Source organism: Pinus tabuliformis, chromosome 1_1, assembly GCF_031772625.1.
Source record: "Pinus tabuliformis cultivar Carrire ecotype Pingquan chromosome 1_1, CPIR1, whole genome shotgun sequence".
NCBI classification, from domain to species: Eukaryota; Viridiplantae; Streptophyta; class Pinopsida; order Pinales; family Pinaceae; genus Pinus; species Pinus tabuliformis.
In genome coordinates this window covers 876,828,671-876,839,502 of record NC_142297.1, presented here as the reverse complement: position 1 = coordinate 876,839,502, position 10,832 = coordinate 876,828,671, and the positions used below count along the sequence as shown (strand labels likewise).

The 10,832-nt window shown below is 40.4% G+C and overlaps 1 pseudogene; it reads right to left on the bottom strand.

Moving 5' to 3' along the window:
• Positions 1–2,539: 2,539 nt before the first annotated feature.
• LOC149217122 (putative receptor-like protein kinase At1g11050 pseudogene) lies at positions 2,540–4,494 on the bottom strand (annotated as a pseudogene).
• Between the last annotated feature and the right edge of the window lie 6,338 nt (positions 4,495–10,832).

Sequence of the window (10,832 nt, the reverse complement as noted above, 5' to 3'; positions counted from 1 at the left end):
TTATTGATCGATTGATGCTTGTTCGTTTTACGAATCAACCCACCACACGTCAATAGAAGATCCTTTGACCCACCAACTCCAACTGGTGGCTGGTGCTCGCTTACTTGCTTGGAACCCTTTGAACCACAAACTCCACAACCCACCAACTACTCCACTAAACCACCACACGACAACTGGAGCTCCCTTGCTTATCTCGCTTGATAGGATGTGTTGAAAGGACGTGTTGATAGAGAAAAGACACCACCCGAACCCGAGGCTGGCTAGCACCCTCCAACACCTTACTGATTGCTGACTGGGATATGAACCCCACTAGTACCCTATAAGGAAGACAATATCTTTCATAGAGTTTTATCATGTCGCGGATAGGGCGCTTCACTGAAGACGATTCTCTGACTCCAGCGGACTCAATTCTCTTTCTTGCAGTTAGTGTAACTGAGTAGCTATGAAGCTTTTGTGGCAGTAAGAAAGATAGCTTTTCATGCCTAGGTGTGGCAATTCCATATTCAGTGGAACCGGGGTCAGAGGCAGCTGTTGTATCGTACTACTGTTGTGTTGCCTAGATGGCTCAGTAAGACTGGTGAGGCCTGTTTGAGAGCTTAAGGCCAATAGGGCGAGATGCTTCCGTATAGGACTACTTTTTATTAGTGGCCCCAGTCAGGCGACTTGTTAGGCCCGTTTTCACCAGATAGGGAAGATCGATTCAGCGGTCTCTTTACCTTTGCCTGCGTAGTTTGATCCGTAGTTAAAGATCAAGGAATGTGGTCCTGTAATACCTCTTCCTTCAGGTCTTGTCCTTTGGCAAATGGAATGGCACTTTCGCACCCCGACGAGACTTGGGATGGGACTCGAGGAAGCACATCTCTGTTTATATAGTACTTTTGAGATAGGATGGTTGGGAGGGAAGGGAAGGCGATTAGGAAAGGCTAATAGGTGATCAAGCTAGGGCGAGGGCACTCCGGCTTTCACTGTCAGCTAAGCGGCACCAGTCAAGTAGGGATTTCTTCGCAAATAGTCATTTGATTAGGATTCTTGCTATAGGATCATATGAATTGAATTCAATAGTACCAGGCCTTGCAAACCAAAGCCGGTAGGAAGCAACTCCTCCGGAGGCAAAGTAAGCGCTTGACGCAATGAAAGGAAGGAGACGGTTCACCTGGTTCTATACAGGAAGGGCCTAAGCTGCTGGAAAAGAGATGGGGCTATCGACTTTGCTTTCAGCTTGAGCTTGGGAAACAAACTAGGAACTTGATTCCGAAAGAGCTTAAAGGGGCCTAGCTTACAAGGCAGGCTCCTCCTCTCTCACTTCTCTTTCTGCTGGTCAATCGGAGGCCCTGGGAACTAAGGCCAAGCAAACAAGCAAAGCACAAACTACGGAGCAGCTAGAGACAGATGGCTCATTTTTTTTTTTTTTGAAAAATTATTTAGTTATCATTGTATATCATTTAATAGTTTATTCATTATTGTAAATATTTAATAAATTCATTTTTAATCTAATGAAATTGTGTTTAATTTAATTTTTATTTTTTTTATAAATATTTTTTTAATAAATGATGAGCCCTATTCAAATTGTGTTTATTTTTTTATTTTTTTGGGAAAAATTATTTAGTTATCATTGTATATCATTTAATAGTTTATTCATTGTTGTAAATATTTAATAAATTCATTTTTAATCTAATGAAATTATGTTAGCTTGTGTAGTTTCTTCATGTTTATAAAGAGGGATGGTTATAAAGAATGATTTTGTTAGTTTATTGAATATTTAGTGTTTGTGAGGTGTTTGAAAAGAAATGATTTAAGATTAGTTAAAGAAAGTTATTATTGTATGAGGTATATTGTATGTTTATTTTTATTAGTTTATGTGTTTAGTGTGAAATCATCATTTTAATTATTTAAATGTTTAGCATATAATTTAATGATTTTCTTATTGCTTATAAAGATTAATTTTTTTTGAAAGAATATTCACATAAATACATATAAATTATTAGCTCTTTTACATTAGCGTTCCCTGATAATGGACTCACTTTGAAATCCCAAAAGTTAAGTAAAAAACTCCTTCACAAGTCATTCCACACTCTTTCAAAATAAAGATTATTTTTATCTTATAAAAATATTTTAAAAAATCCAAAATTTAAAATAATTACAATTTATTTTATTTTTATAAAAATAAATATAAAACCTACATATTATTGGTAATAAAAAATGAATACAAACTCTACAAATTACTTGTGATCTGATCTGGTCTTAATATATTAAAGCTAAATTAACCCTCAGATATAATTTGTTTTGCGAAGTTAACCAATATGCTATGTGCAAGAGATAGGTGGAAAGAGCTACTCATTTTTGTAAGACTAAGGAACAGGAGAAAGCACAAAGATCTATGTATATGTACTCCCCTTTTTTAATATATAAAAGATAGTGTATTTTTCTTGTGAAAAAAAAAAAAAAAAACGAAACAAAACAAACCAACCCTGAGATATAATTTGAGTTGACATAGAAGTCTGCCTAGATAATAATATCTGCGCTTTTACGAGTTACGCTCTTAAGAATCTGCCTGAGTAGGATTAAGCGCTGACAGATATAAGGAGCTGCTTGATTCCTGTACTGTAAGGCTGGATATTCCATGACGCATAAGCGGCAAAGGGCGGTCAGGAATTTCAGGGATCTCTGCTTCTCCCTCCAACATCTTCACGACCTCCACCATTCCAGGTCTGAATGCCACCATAACATGCGCGCATAGAATACCTACCAAAACAAATCTCTCCATCAGAAGCTCTGCCCCGCTCTGCCGGATTCTCTCGTCTATTATTTCACTGGTTCTGCCTTCTTTCACCAGTCTCCATGCCCAATCTGTAATAAGATAGTGAGAGGCGCAGTCCGCAGAGGTGTCCAAAGCCTTTCTGCCGCTCATGATCTCCAACAACACAGCACCGAAACTATAGACATCGCTCTTATCAGTAAGTCGACCATAGAGAGCGTATTCAGGAGCCAAGTAGCCGTGCGTCCCCACTATCCTCGTCGTCTGGTGTGATTTTCCTTCTTCCTTAGCCATGATCCTTGCCAGACCAAAATCTGCCACGCAAGCATTCATTTCATCATCCAGCAGAATGTTAGTGGGTTTGATGTCTCTGTGATAAATGGTATGCTCGATACCGTCGTGCAGATAACCCAACCCTTTGGCAATCCCGAGGATTAGGTTCTTTCGCTGCGACCAGCTCAGAGGCCGGGCTTTGGATTTTTCTCCGAAGATGTGGTCATGGAGAGTTCCATTGAGCATGTAATCGTATATCAGAAACCGCTGGTGCCCCTCCCTGTCGTTGCTGGCGACACAGCAGCCTCTCAAAACCACTAGATTCCGGTGCCTAATGCTGTTGATGACCTCCACTTCGTTCAGAAATTCAGAAGCACATTCCGGAGTGCAATTTCTGAGACTCTTCACCGCAACCCGCTGACCGTCCGGAAGCGTTCCCCTGTACACAGTAGCGAAGCCCCCTTGGCCGATGAGATTGGCTTCGCTGAAATTATCAGTGGCGGCCTTGATCTCTTCAATGTCAAACCAAACTGCACCCGTGTTGGGTTTCACGGAGGATTTCAGAAGTTCCTCATTCCACCTCGCAAATCCCCTGGGCTCAACCTGACGACTCCTCTTCCTCGCCCACAAACAATACAGAAGCCCGAGAGCGCAGATCAGGAGGGCTGCAGCAGCACCCATGACACAGTAGGCCATAACTCGGCCACGCGACGTGGTCTGGACGAAGGGCAGCCTGAGGGCACACTGAGCAGTGCTTTGGGTTTTGGGGCCGAATTCATTAGCCACTCCAGCGGCATACAGACAACTGAAATAGTAGCATATCTTAGCGGTTGCCACGTTTGTGAAGTTTGAGTACATTTTTACCAGCTTTCTCTCAACAAGGTCTCCGCTATCCTTGCATGTCTGACAAGCTGCCAGATCTGAGAGGTCGCCTTTGCAAGCAGAGTCCAGTGGAGTAATTCCCAGTTTGCGCATCCAGTCCTGCTTGGTTTGTATGCCAGCGCAGAGCACTGGGCTCGATACAAACTCAAACATACTATTCTTCAAACAGATTGACACCAAGTGCGGCGAGAGACCCAAAGAGTCTAGCTGCTGCTGAAAGAGCTCGAGACAGGAGACGGCAGAGGCATTGCTGGGAAGCTCGAACATGGATGCATCTCTCAAATACTGAGCGATTCCTACGCCGAACAAACTCAGCAATGTTTGGCAGCAAGGGTTATCGCTGCTGCCGATATTGGCCGATTTACAGGAAGCCTTGTCCCACTGCAATTTGCGGACATAGTTTAGGTCCATCGGACACTCTGCATCAGCGAACACCAAATACAATAACGAAAGCAGCAGGCGCAGCAGGAGAGTCTCCGTCCTCATTTTTCTAATCCTAACTAGGTATCACTGAAGAAACGGAAAATAATTTCAATGCAATGCACAGGACCAGGTTGCCGACTCTTCCCCTTAGAACAGCACGCAGTCACAGCGATTCCTTGGAAGTTGGCACTGTGGCAGTTTGGCCTCCCGCCGCCTCTTATTGACCCCGTTACCATGGAACAAGCGATAATCCCGTCGTTTACGGTAAAGACGAATGTCATGATTGGTATAATTAATCATTTCGTAGGTAGTCAAACATATTAGGTGCAAAGTCAATGACGTACGAAAAGGGGCGCTCGACAATGACTATCTTATTGTCGTTTCCCTATTATTGTTTTCACTTTAACGACTATGGCCATTTCTTTGATTATTTTTTTTCTTTCTCCGTCGTGGTTTTTTTTTCCAAATAGAAAATTCAAAGCACTGGTTTATAAAGCGACTTTTTGAAAGCTTTTTCAATGGATTTTTCTGGTTGAAATCTGGCAGAAAAGCTTTTCCAGCGGGTTTTTCTTGTCGAAATCCGGCAGGAATTTATTGGAACCGAAAGTTTGATAGCTAGTTTCTGCACAATGAAAGCGTCTCAGGGGTTTTCCAGGGTGCTGAATCCAAATATGCAGTTAAAAAACTATTTTAACTGCAACAAATCAAGATTTAACCTCAATCTCTTCCGCCGGATTCCAAAGTCGCATTATAGACAACTCCAAATTTAAATAACAAAAATTATTATAATTCACCAAAAAATTATTATAATTTAGTTTTTAAATTAATAGTAAAAATAATTATGGTTGATTGTTATTGTTAGATGTGGAAATAGTTATGGTTGATTGTTATTAATAGATATAAATTAACTCATCACTCTTATTTAAAAAACATTACACCACTTTATATTTATTACTAAAAAAATTACGCTAATTCATATTCAACTAAAAAATAGCCTTTCATATCTGCAAAATACTTTTATATTTTGACACATTAAAACATTACACCTCTTTATAGTGATTACTAAAAAATTTACACCAATTCATATTCAATAAAAAAAAAATACTTTTTATTTTCGCACATTAAAACATTACCCTGCTTTATAGTTATTACTAAAAAAAATTACACCAATTCATATTCAATAAAAAATAGACGGTCATATCTTCAAATTGCCTTTATATTTTGACACATTAACCGTATTTTCTTATATCCTGAAAAATAAACTAAATAAAAGCAGTGTTAGAGTATACCCAAACCCTCTTTCTTTATCACTATATAATATTCTAAACTCTCTTTCTTTATCACTATATGACTATATAATACTATAAACTCTCTTTCTTTATCACTATATAAAGAATATCGTTATTATATTATATATTTTAAATATAATTTTTTTACAAAGACACATTATACCGTAATCATTTTATGGTATTGATTTTTTTGTAATATCCCAGAATTTTGTAAATATTTTATTTACCATAGTTAAAAGGAAAATAAACAAACTGATAGATGATGGTATTATAAGTTGTATAAATTGACATTTTATTATTGGTAAATAAAATAAATGAGTTCTCGGTCACAGGAATATCATGTAACTTTTGAGGAGGGAAGTTATGTTCTTTTCTTCTTTTGTTTAAATAAAAAGAAACAGTTGCAAACCCTAACTGCCTTCCCCTCCACCGTGGGTGACTTCCGAGGAAAAAGAAGGAAAGGGGAGAACTGTGCGGTAGAGGACCGATGTGCGGTAGAGGACCGACAGTGAGCAGGAGAAAGGAAGTTTGCCAAGTCTGGTGTTGACCAGATGGTAAGGGCGCAGAGCGCAAACAATTGTCAAAGACTGTTTGTCTTTGAGTGAGCCAGGGGGGAGATTGGTCTCGAAGGACAATCTCATGGTCGGGTGGATGGCTAACTGCAGAAAGTAGAGGTGACTTATTCTTGGAAGTATTTATTGGACAGAAAACCAGGTACGAAGTGTTAACCTGAATTTCATTAATATTTGTAGTGAACTGAAGGATTTCTTTCTGTAAACCAGTCTTATTAGAGGACTTCAATTAATAGTTGTATTAAACTGGAAGTTAACTTCTGTGAGTTAGTCTCATCAGAGGTCATTAATTAGAGTCAAAGTGAACCCAAGGGTTTATACATTGGGGTCACGAGATGATGGTGGGATGGCGATAGGTACAGGGTTTACCTTAGCATAGAGTCATAATAACAACCCTCTATTTCTTTATCTAATTAAAAGTGGTACACGGGTTTTGCATTAGCCAACGTAGTGTTTCCACAAGTGTAGATACAGACAAAGAAAACTCTGTCGTAAGGAATGTACACCGATATCTAGAAACAGTGCCAAGCAATGGAAACCAAACGGAAAAGAAACTGTCCGCATTAATAATTACGATAAAACAGTGCAGCAAGAAACTGTGCATGATATAGAAAGACCAGGGATGGTAGTAATTATTCATATTTTGAAACTATTTCACTTGCAACATTGGATGGCAATTGACGTTTCTCAGAACCAAAGGTAATTTCTGTAAATGGTATAAACAAAGACTACTGCGTTATCGGTCTATCTTGCTAGCAATACACGGAATAGAGCCCGCAGTGCGTTGTAGCCAAGGCTGAGCTACAGTGCTGTGGGACAGCAACTTAAGAGCAGAGTCTGAGCCTAGTTAGGCCAGACTGCAATCCTTAGGTGCAGCCAGGTCTCATACCCTAGTATTACAAATCCTTAAGTAAGGTATTTTAAGCAACAAAACCCTAACGAACAAACAAAGAACCTAACAGAGTGTCATTATGCCTGCGGAAGTAAGCGGGTCCGAGACCGAAACCAAATACAAGATACATTCAACAAAATTGTGTATTATAGACAGATAATAAATCATAGTTACAGAGTCTACCGCTAGCCGAACCAGGCATCCATGGAAGAAAACTTCACATTCCTTCTATCATAAATATATCCTCAGAGCATGCGGTATAAGAACAGTAAATGAAAAAACATCGATATCTAAATTAAACACCAGAGTATTTCAGTTTACATTCGAATAACAAGAGGGAAGCATGCCGCAACATGGCTACGCACAGCCGTGCCATAGCCCCAAGGGCCGAGTCATGAACTAAAACTATGGCTTAATGCCAAATTCCTATAACAAAGGAAACAAAACTACACACGTAGAACCCGAGCTCGGCCTCATGAACTTCCATTCAAACTCGACAGGGTCACAGTCGAGGAATACCCCTTTGCTAACCTTCCATCTATAAATGAATGAAGACTTTTCATTCGAGGGCTCGGCCATAGGAAATGTGCATACTTGGAACCCTGGACCCTGTGCAAGGAGGGTTTCCTTGAGTTAGAATAGGCGTCCAACCTGATGCCAAACAAACCAGGACATGAAAACAAAGAAACTGCATCAGTATTGTGAAATAGAAAAATTGTGACAGTTTAGAAGAGGGAAGACAACTGCAATGAGTCGAAAATTTTACCTGAGTAGGGTGGGGCGTCGTATGCCAGACCAGCCCCTTCAGAGCTGCAACAGACTATCACCCTCGAGACCAAAACTCTACAAATAGAGGAAGGTAGGACGAGGTCATGGTTAACGTAGAACAAGGGCTGTGCTAGACGAGAAAATCACATAGAACAATTTCAACGTAAAAATTATTTACCTGATGGGAGCAGTAGACCCAAAATTCGCCAGCAGTGAAACCAAAATTGAGAAGTCGGCACTTCGGGCAGCATGGGATGAGCTTACCAGAGCTGGCTCCGCGAGGAGCTACCTTTCCAAATGAGCTTCAGCACCCTAGACCGAGGCATAGGTGGAAATCCGCAAGTCTACGATAGCCATCGGATAGCAAGGAGAGATCCCCATTATCGATTAAAGTGAGACTACCCACGGCGATGGGACTCGATCTGCCAGCCACGTACAGAACGGATAGCCAGAGTTAATGACACCTTATCCATGCCATGTGAAGGAAGAAGAGTTACCAGACGTTCTGATGCCACGTGGACAGCATTTGCATGTCACCTAAGCGGCAAGTAAATGAGCCTTGAAACTTTTACGTTGGGACTAGGAAAAAATCCATAACCGTATACAAACATGTGCCAAAATTAAACATTAGGATTTCCAACGATGTATAGAGTTAAGTCAACGAGTCATGTGAGCTGGTGAGGGTAATACATACCATAAAAAAATGTTTTTACCCGAGTCGGAGTCATTACAATTGGTATCAGAGCCCAGTTTCAAAAACTGTGGCCTTTGGGAAGTATATCTTCATATTAAAATAAGCAAGGACAGATAAAAGTAATAGCATTTTATTCCAGTTCAATTTTACGAGTTATGTTGTTTTCAAAAAAAAAAAAACAATTAAAGCATTAATCATCCTTCTATCACTTTCCTTAGGTTGAGTACAGGGAAACAGCAGACTACCAAGATGAGAAGAGCAGACAATGTCTCATATAGGTTTCTGGTGGGTCAAGGGCCTATAACAGGTCCTGAAAATAACCCAGAATTATGGGTACAACTTGGGGAAGAGGCCCGCAATACGAATCTCTCAATACTTGAGACTGTGCAGGAGTTGAAAAATGAAATGGCCCGTCTACGTGAAGATAACGCAAGGTTAACTTTAGAACAGGAAAGGATTATAAAAATCCTATCCGACAAGTCGGCGCTTCGGGCGGCATGGGATGAGCTTACCAGAGCTGGCTCCGCGAGGAGCTACCTTTCCAAATGAGCTTCAGCACCCTAGCCCGAGGCATAGGTGGAAATCCGCAAGTCTATGATAGCCGTTGGATAGCAAGGAGAGATCCCCACTGCCGATTGAAGTGAGACTACCCACGGCGATGGGACTCGATCTACCAGCCACGTACAGGACGGATAGCCAAAGTTAATGGCACCTTATCCATGCCATGTGAAGGCAGAAGAGTTACCAAACGTTCTGATGCCGCGTGGATAGCATTTGCATGTCACCCAAGCGACAAGTAAATGAGCCTTGAAACTTTTACGTTGGGACTAGGAAAAAATCCATAGTCGCATACAAACATGTGCCAAAATTAAACATTAGGATTTCCAACGATGTATAGAGTTATGTCAACGAGTCATGTGAGCTGGTGAGGGTAATACATACCATAAAAAAAAATGTTTTTACCCGATTCGGAGTCATTACAATTGGCATCAGAGCCCAGTTTCAAAAACTGTGGCCTTTGGGAAGTATATCTTCATATTAAAATAAGCAAGGACAGATAAAAGTAATAGCATTTTATTCCAGTTCAATTTTACGAGTTATGTTGTTTTCAAAAAAAAAACAGTTAAAGCATTAATCATCCTTCTATCACTTTCCTTAGGTTGAGTACAGGGAAACAGCAGACTACCAAGATGAGAAGAGCAGACAATGTCTCACACAGGTTTCCGGTGGGTCAAGGGCCTGTAACAGGTCCTGAAAATAACCCAGAATTATGGGTACAACTTGGGGAAGAGGCCCGCAATACGAATCTCGCAATACTTGAGATTGTGAGGAGTTGGAAAATGAAATGGCTCGTCTATGTGAAGATAACGCAAGGTTAACTTTAGAACAGGAAAGGATTATAAAAAGTCTATCCGACAAGCAAAACCACCAACCACTGAATCCAAGTGCTGAGCAGCAAAGGGAGTCTGAGGAGCGGGGTCAACATACAGGACCCAAGGGGACAGAAGGAAGGGAGGAGGAACAAGAGGAATGGTCTGATAATGCTTCCAAGCAGCACACCTCAAAAAGGCAACTGATAGAGTTGCAAGGGGAATTCCGCAAGATTAAACCGCCGCATTTTGATGGAGAATTTAGAGGAAGACGCTGAAGCATGGTTAATTAATATGAATAAATATTTCCAGCTATACGAGTATGACCACAACCTCAAAGCATGGTTGGCCATTTTCCAATTGCAGGGAAAAGACACCCTGTGGTGGGAAGAAGTTAAAATTGTAAAAGGAGTAAGCGAGTAGAATATTACCTGAGAAAAATTTCAGAGGTACATTAAAGAAAGATACTTGACTCAGCGTTTCTATGATGAGAAGGCTAGGGAATTCCATGACTTGCGGTTGGGATAGCAAACTATGGATGAATTTATTATTCGCTTTACTTCCTTACTGCGTTATGTGCTTTATATTTGAGAGGTAAAGGTAAAAGTACAGAGGTTTTTCAGTAGTTTACCCCTGAACATGAGGGAAAGAATCTAGTTTGACAATCCAAAGACCATGGATCAAGTAATACGTAAAGCCAAGATCTGTTACCGGCAAAGTAAACAAAAGGGGGAAATTTCGGGTAAGAAATGGAATGATAAGAGAAGCAGCAAAATGACTGTAAACAATAAAGGGAATCGTGGTAGTAGTAACAAGAGTTTCGCCAAGGGACAGAACAACAGAAATTTATAGAAGAATTCGCTTAGATCAAAGCTTGTTAATGAGTCCAGAATCAACGAACAGCCAGGGAAGAT